Source organism: Pseudophryne corroboree, unplaced genomic scaffold, assembly GCF_028390025.1.
Source record: "Pseudophryne corroboree isolate aPseCor3 unplaced genomic scaffold, aPseCor3.hap2 scaffold_1174, whole genome shotgun sequence".
NCBI classification, from domain to species: domain Eukaryota; kingdom Metazoa; phylum Chordata; class Amphibia; order Anura; family Myobatrachidae; genus Pseudophryne; species Pseudophryne corroboree.
Genome location: NW_026967799.1, coordinates 133,348 through 139,347, shown reverse-complemented (window position 1 = coordinate 139,347; position 6,000 = coordinate 133,348). Strand labels below are relative to the sequence as shown.

At 34.7% G+C, this 6,000-nt stretch overlaps 1 non-coding gene across 1 annotated transcript; it reads left to right on the top strand.

Annotated features, from left to right (window-relative positions):
- The first annotated feature begins 4,271 nt into the window (after nucleotides 1-4,271).
- Nucleotides 4,272-4,345, top strand: TRNAS-ACU (transfer RNA serine (anticodon ACU)). The gene has a single exon. It is a non-coding gene; the product is annotated as a tRNA-Ser (tRNA).
- The last annotated feature ends 1,655 nt before the right edge of the window (nucleotides 4,346-6,000 follow it).

Genomic DNA, 6,000 nt, shown 5'->3' with positions numbered 1-6,000 from the left:
CTATTACTAAATTAAACTTGCTTCATTGGAAAGGCAGCAAGATGCATCCTCATTTCAATGTCTACTGAAATAATACGGGTTGACACCAGGAAACATTAACGCCAATGCATCCTTCCTGCTTTCTCATGTGGAAGTCTGTTTAATGTGAAAACAAGGTGATATCTAAGTGGCACACAGGTAAGGAATTAAGAAAATCTTTATTTAATGGTGAAGATGTTTCTCACAAAATTGTTGCCCCAATGCATCATTGAAATTCAAGCTGGAAAGATGATTTTAATATATCACTTGTACATTTTGTATTGCTCTTCTGGTGACAATGTAGTTTGTTTTTGTCAATTACCATTTTAATAATAGGGTAAAGAAAATTAAGTGGATTTTTGAAAGAAAACAATACTGTCAATATACTATTAAAACAAATTAAGATGGTAAAAGTTATTGTACTTTAAGTAAAAATAAAAGAGCTAAAATATCAATCCCAGTTTTGGATTACTTTAATTAAAAAAAAATGCATATAGCAGAGGATAGTTTCAATCTGCCTACCTCTGGGTTATGGGCCCAGCATGCTTCCATTGCAGTACTCTGCTGCACATGTAAGTGCAAGAGATCCTGAAGCACTCACTCATCATGGGAAAGTACCAATGTGTTTCTTCGTTGGTTGTTGGAAGAAACATCTTACAAAAACTCTCCAGATTATTGACTTTTTAAAGTTTTTCTAGGAAACGTTTTAGATGAATGCTTATTAGCCTTTGTCAGGATGGACTTTTGCAAAGTGTCTCTGTGGCGCAATCAGTTAGTGTGCACGGCTATTAGCTAAAAGGTTGGTGGTTCAATCCCACCCAGGGACGTAATTGACCTTGTTATCAGATTTTGGTGATCTTTAAGTAGACAAGTCAAAATTTCAAACCCCCTGTTATGGTGTAGGGTACCTGGCCTTCTCTGATGTAATCAGAGTTAGATTTGAATCAGTGATTTTATAAAAACAGCTAGGAAGCACAATTTAGCAGTGGGTTGCAGAGAAAAAGAAATATGCTGGCAAAAAAAATCAAATTGAGTGATTAAACAGCTCTTAATTTTCTGGCTTTATTTTTATGCTAACAAATTTGTTCTCTGAAAAGTGTCCACAAAGCCAAGTCTCTGATTAACACCTTTGTAAGGATGGTTTTTCACCTATTACTAAATTAAACTTGCTTCATTGGAAAGGCAGCAAGATGCATCCTCATTTCAATGTCTACTGAAATAATACAGGTTGACACCAGGAAACATTAACGCCACTGCATCCTTGCTGCTTTCTCATGTGGAAGTCTGTTTAATGTGAAAACAAGGTGATATCTAATTAGCACACAGGTAAGGAATTAAGAAAATCTTTATTTAAGGGTGAAAATGTTTCTCACAAAATCGTTGCCCCAATGCATCATTGAAATTCAAGCTGGAAAGATGATTTTAATATATCACTTGTACATTTTGTATTGCTCTTCTGGTGACAATGTAGTTTGTTTTTGTCAATTACCATTTTAATAATAGGGTAAAGAAAATTAAGTGGATTTTTGAAAGAAAACAATACTGTCAATATACTATTAAAACAAATTAAGATGGTAAAAGTTATTGTACTTTAAGTAAAAATAAAAGAGCTAAAATATCAATCCCAGTTTTGGATTACTTTAATTAAAAAAAATGCATATAGCAGAGGATAGTTTCAAAATGCCTACCTCTGGGTTATAAGCCCAGCATGCTTCCATTGCAGTACTCTGCTGCACATGTAAGTGCAAGAGATCCTGAAGCACTCACTCATCATGGGAAAGTACCAATGTGTTTCTTCGTTGGTTGATCTAAGAAACATCTTACAAAAACTCTCCAGATTATTGACTTTTTAAAGTTTTTCTAGGAAACGTTCTAGATGAATGCTTATTAGCCTTTGTCAGTATGCATTTTTGCAAAGTGTCTCTGTGGTGCAATCAGTTAGTGTGTTTGGCTACTAACCAAAAGGTTGGTGGTTCAATCCCACCCAGGGATGTAATTGACCTTGTTATCAGATTTTGGTGATCTTTAAGTAGACAAGTCAAAATTTCAAACCCCCTGTTATGGTGTAGGGTACCTGGCCTTCTCTGATGTAATCAGAGTTAGATTTGATTCAGTGATTTTATAAAAACAGCTAGGAAGCACAATTTAGCAGTGGGTTGCAGAGAAAAAGAAATATGCTGGCAAAAAAAATCCAATTGAGTGATTAAACAGCTCTTCATTTTCTGGCTTTATTTTTATGCTAACAAATTTGTTCTCTGAAAAGTGTCCATAAAGCCAAGTCCTGATTAACACCTTTGTAGGGATTGTTTTTCACCTATTACTAAATTAAACTTGCTTCATTGGAAAGGCAGCAAGATGCATCCTCATTTCAATGTCTACTGAAATAATACAGGTTGACACCAGGAAACATTAACACCACTGTATCCTTGCTGCTTTCTCATGTGGAAGTCTGTTTAATGTGAAAACAAGGTGATATCTAATTAGCACACAGGTAAGGAATTAAGAAAATCTTTATTTAAGGGTGAAGATGTTTCTCACAAAATCGTTGCCCCAATGCATCATTGAAATTCAAGCTGGAAAGATGATTTTAATATATCACTTGTACATTTTGTATTGCTCTTCTGGTGACAATGTAGTTTGTTTTTGTCAATTACCATTTTAATAATAGGGTAAAGAAAATTAAGTGGATTTTTGAAAGAAAACAATACTGTCAATATACTATTAAAACAAATTAAGATGGTAAAAGTTATTGTACTTTAAGTAAAAATAAAAGAGCTAAAATATCAATCCCAGTTTTGGATTACTTTAATTAAAAAAAATGCATATAGCAGAGGATAGTTTCAAAATGCCTACCTCTGGGTTATAAGCCCAGCATGCTTCCATTGCAGTACTCTGCTGCACATGTAAGTGCAAGAGATCCTGAAGCACTCACTCATCATGGGAAAGTACCAATGTGTTTCTTCGTTGGTTGATCTAAGAAACATCTTACAAAAACTCTCCAGATTATTGACTTTTTAAAGTTTTTCTAGGAAACGTTCTAGATGAATGCTTATTAGCCTTTGTCAGTATGCATTTTTGCAAAGTGTCTCTGTGGTGCAATCAGTTAGTGTGTTTGGCTACTAACCAAAAGGTTGGTGGTTCAATCCCACCCAGGGATGTAATTGACCTTGTTATCAGATTTTGGTGATCTTTAAGTAGACAAGTCAAAATTTCAAACCCCCTGTTATGGTGTAGGGTACCTGGCCTTCTCTGATGTAATCAGAGTTAGATTTGATTCAGTGATTTTATAAAAACAGCTAGGAAGCACAATTTAGCAGTGGGTTGCAGAGAAAAAGAAATATGCTGGCAAAAAAAATCCAATTGAGTGATTAAACAGCTCTTCATTTTCTGGCTTTATTTTTATGCTAACAAATTTGTTCTCTGAAAAGTGTCCATAAAGCCAAGTCCTGATTAACACCTTTGTAGGGATGGTTTTTCACCTATTACTAAATTAAACTTGCTTCATTGGAAAGGCAGCAAGATGCATCCTCATTTCAATGTCTACTGAAATAATACAGGTTGACACCAGGAAACATTAACACCACTGTATCCTTGCTGCTTTCTCATGTGGAAGTCTGTTTAATGTGAAAACAAGGTGATATCTAATTAGCACACAGGTAAGGAATTAAGAAAATCTTTATTTAAGGGTGAAGATGTTTCTCACAAAATCGTTGCCCCAATGCATCATTGAAATTCAAGCTGGAAAGATGATTTTAATATATCACTTGTACATTTTGTATTGCTCTTCTGGTGACAATGTAGTTTGTTTTTGTCAATTACCATTTTAATAATAGGGTAAAAAAAATTAAGTGGATTTTTGAAAGAAAACAATACTGTCAATATACTATTAAAACAAATTAAAATGGTAAAAGTTATTGTACTTTAAGTAAACATAAAAGAGCTAACATATCAATCCCAGTTTTGGATTACTTTAATTAACAAAAAAAATGCATATAGCAGAGGATAGTTTCAATCTGCCTACCTCTGGGTAATGGGCCCAGCATGCTTCCATTGCAGTACTCTGCTGCACATGTAAGTGCAAGAGATCCTGAAGCACTCACTCATCATGGGAAAGTACCAATGTGTTTCTTCATTGGTTAATGGAAGAAACATCTTACAAAAACTCTCCAGATTATTGACTTTTTAAAGTTTTTCTAGGAAACGTTCTAGATATATGCTTATTAGACTTTGTCAGTATGTACTTTTTGCAAAGTGTCTCTGTGGCGCAATCGGTTAGTGTGTCCGGCTACTAACCAAAAGGTTGGTGGTTCAATCCCACCCAGGGACATAATTGACCTTGTTATCAGATTTTGGTGATCTTTAAGTAGACAAGTCAAAATTTCAAAACCCCTGTTCTGGTGTAGGGTACCTGGCCTTCTCTGATGTAATCAGAGTTAGATTTGATTCAGTGATTTTATAAAAACAGCTAGGAAGCACAATTTAGCAGTGGGTTGCAGAGAAAAAGAAATATGCTGGCAAAAAAAAATCCAATTGAGTGATTAAACAGCTCTTCATTTTCTGGCTTTATTTTTATACTAACAAATTTGTTCTCTGAAAAGTGTCCACAAAGCCAAGTCTCTGATTAACACCTTTGTAGGGATGGTTTTTCACCTATTACTAAATTAAACTTGCTTCATTGGAAAGGCAGCAAGATGCATCCTCATTTCAATGTCTACTGAAATAATACAGGTTGACACCAGGAAACATTAACACCACTGCATCCTTGCTGCTTTCTCATGTAGAAGTCTGTTTAATGTGAAAACAAGGTGATATCTAATAAGCACACAGGTAAGGAATTAAGAAAATCTTTATTTAAGGGTGAAGATGTTTCTCACAAAATCGTTGCCCCAATGCATCATTGAAATTCAAGCTGGAAAGATGATTTTAATATATCACTTGTACATTTTGTATTGCTCTTCTGGTGACAATGTAGTTTGTTTTTGTCAATTACCATTTTAATAATAGGGTAAAGAAAATTAAGTGGATTTTTTAAAGAAAACTATACTGTCAATATACTATTAAAACAAATTAAAATGGTAAAAGTTTTTGTACTTTAAGTAAAAATGAAAGAGCAAAAATATCAATCCCAGTTTTGATTACTTAAATTAACAAAAAAAAAATGCATATAGCAAAGGATAGTTTCAATCTGCCTACCTCTGGGTTATGGGCCCAGCATGCTTCCATTGCAGTACTCTGCTGCACATGTAAGTGCAAGAGATCCTGAAGCACTCACTCATCATGGGAAAGTACCAATGTGTTTCTTCGTTGGTTGATGGAAGAAACATCTTACAAAAACTCTCCAGATTATTGACTTTTTAAAGTTTTTCTAGGAAACGTTCTAGATGTATGCTTATTAGCCTTTGTCAGTATGTACTTTTTACAAAGTGTCTCTGTGGCGCAATCGGTTAGTGTGTCTGGCTACTAACCAAAAGGTTGGTGGCTTAATCCCACCCAGGGACGTAATTGACCTTGTTATCAGATTTTGGTGATCTTTAAGTAGACAAGTCAAAATTTCAAACCCCCTGTTATGGTGTAGGGTACCTGGCCTTCTCTGATGTAATCAGAGTTAGATTTGATTCAGTGATTTTATAAAAACAGATAGGAAGCACAATTTAGCAGTGGTTTGCAGAGAAAAAGAAATATGCTGGCAGAAAAATCCAATTGAGTGATTAAACAGCTCTTCATTTTCTGGCTTTATTTTTATGCTAACAAATTTGTTCTCTGAAAAGTGTCCACAAAGCCAAGTCTCTGATTAACACCTTTGTAGGGATGGTTTTTCACCTATTACTAAATTAAACTTGCTTCATTGGAAAGGCAGCAAGATGCATCTTCATTTCAATTTCTACTGAAATAATACAGGTTGACACCAGGAAACATTAACGCCACTGCATCCTTGCTGCTTTCTCATGTGGAAGTCTGTTTAATGTGAAAACAAGGTGATAT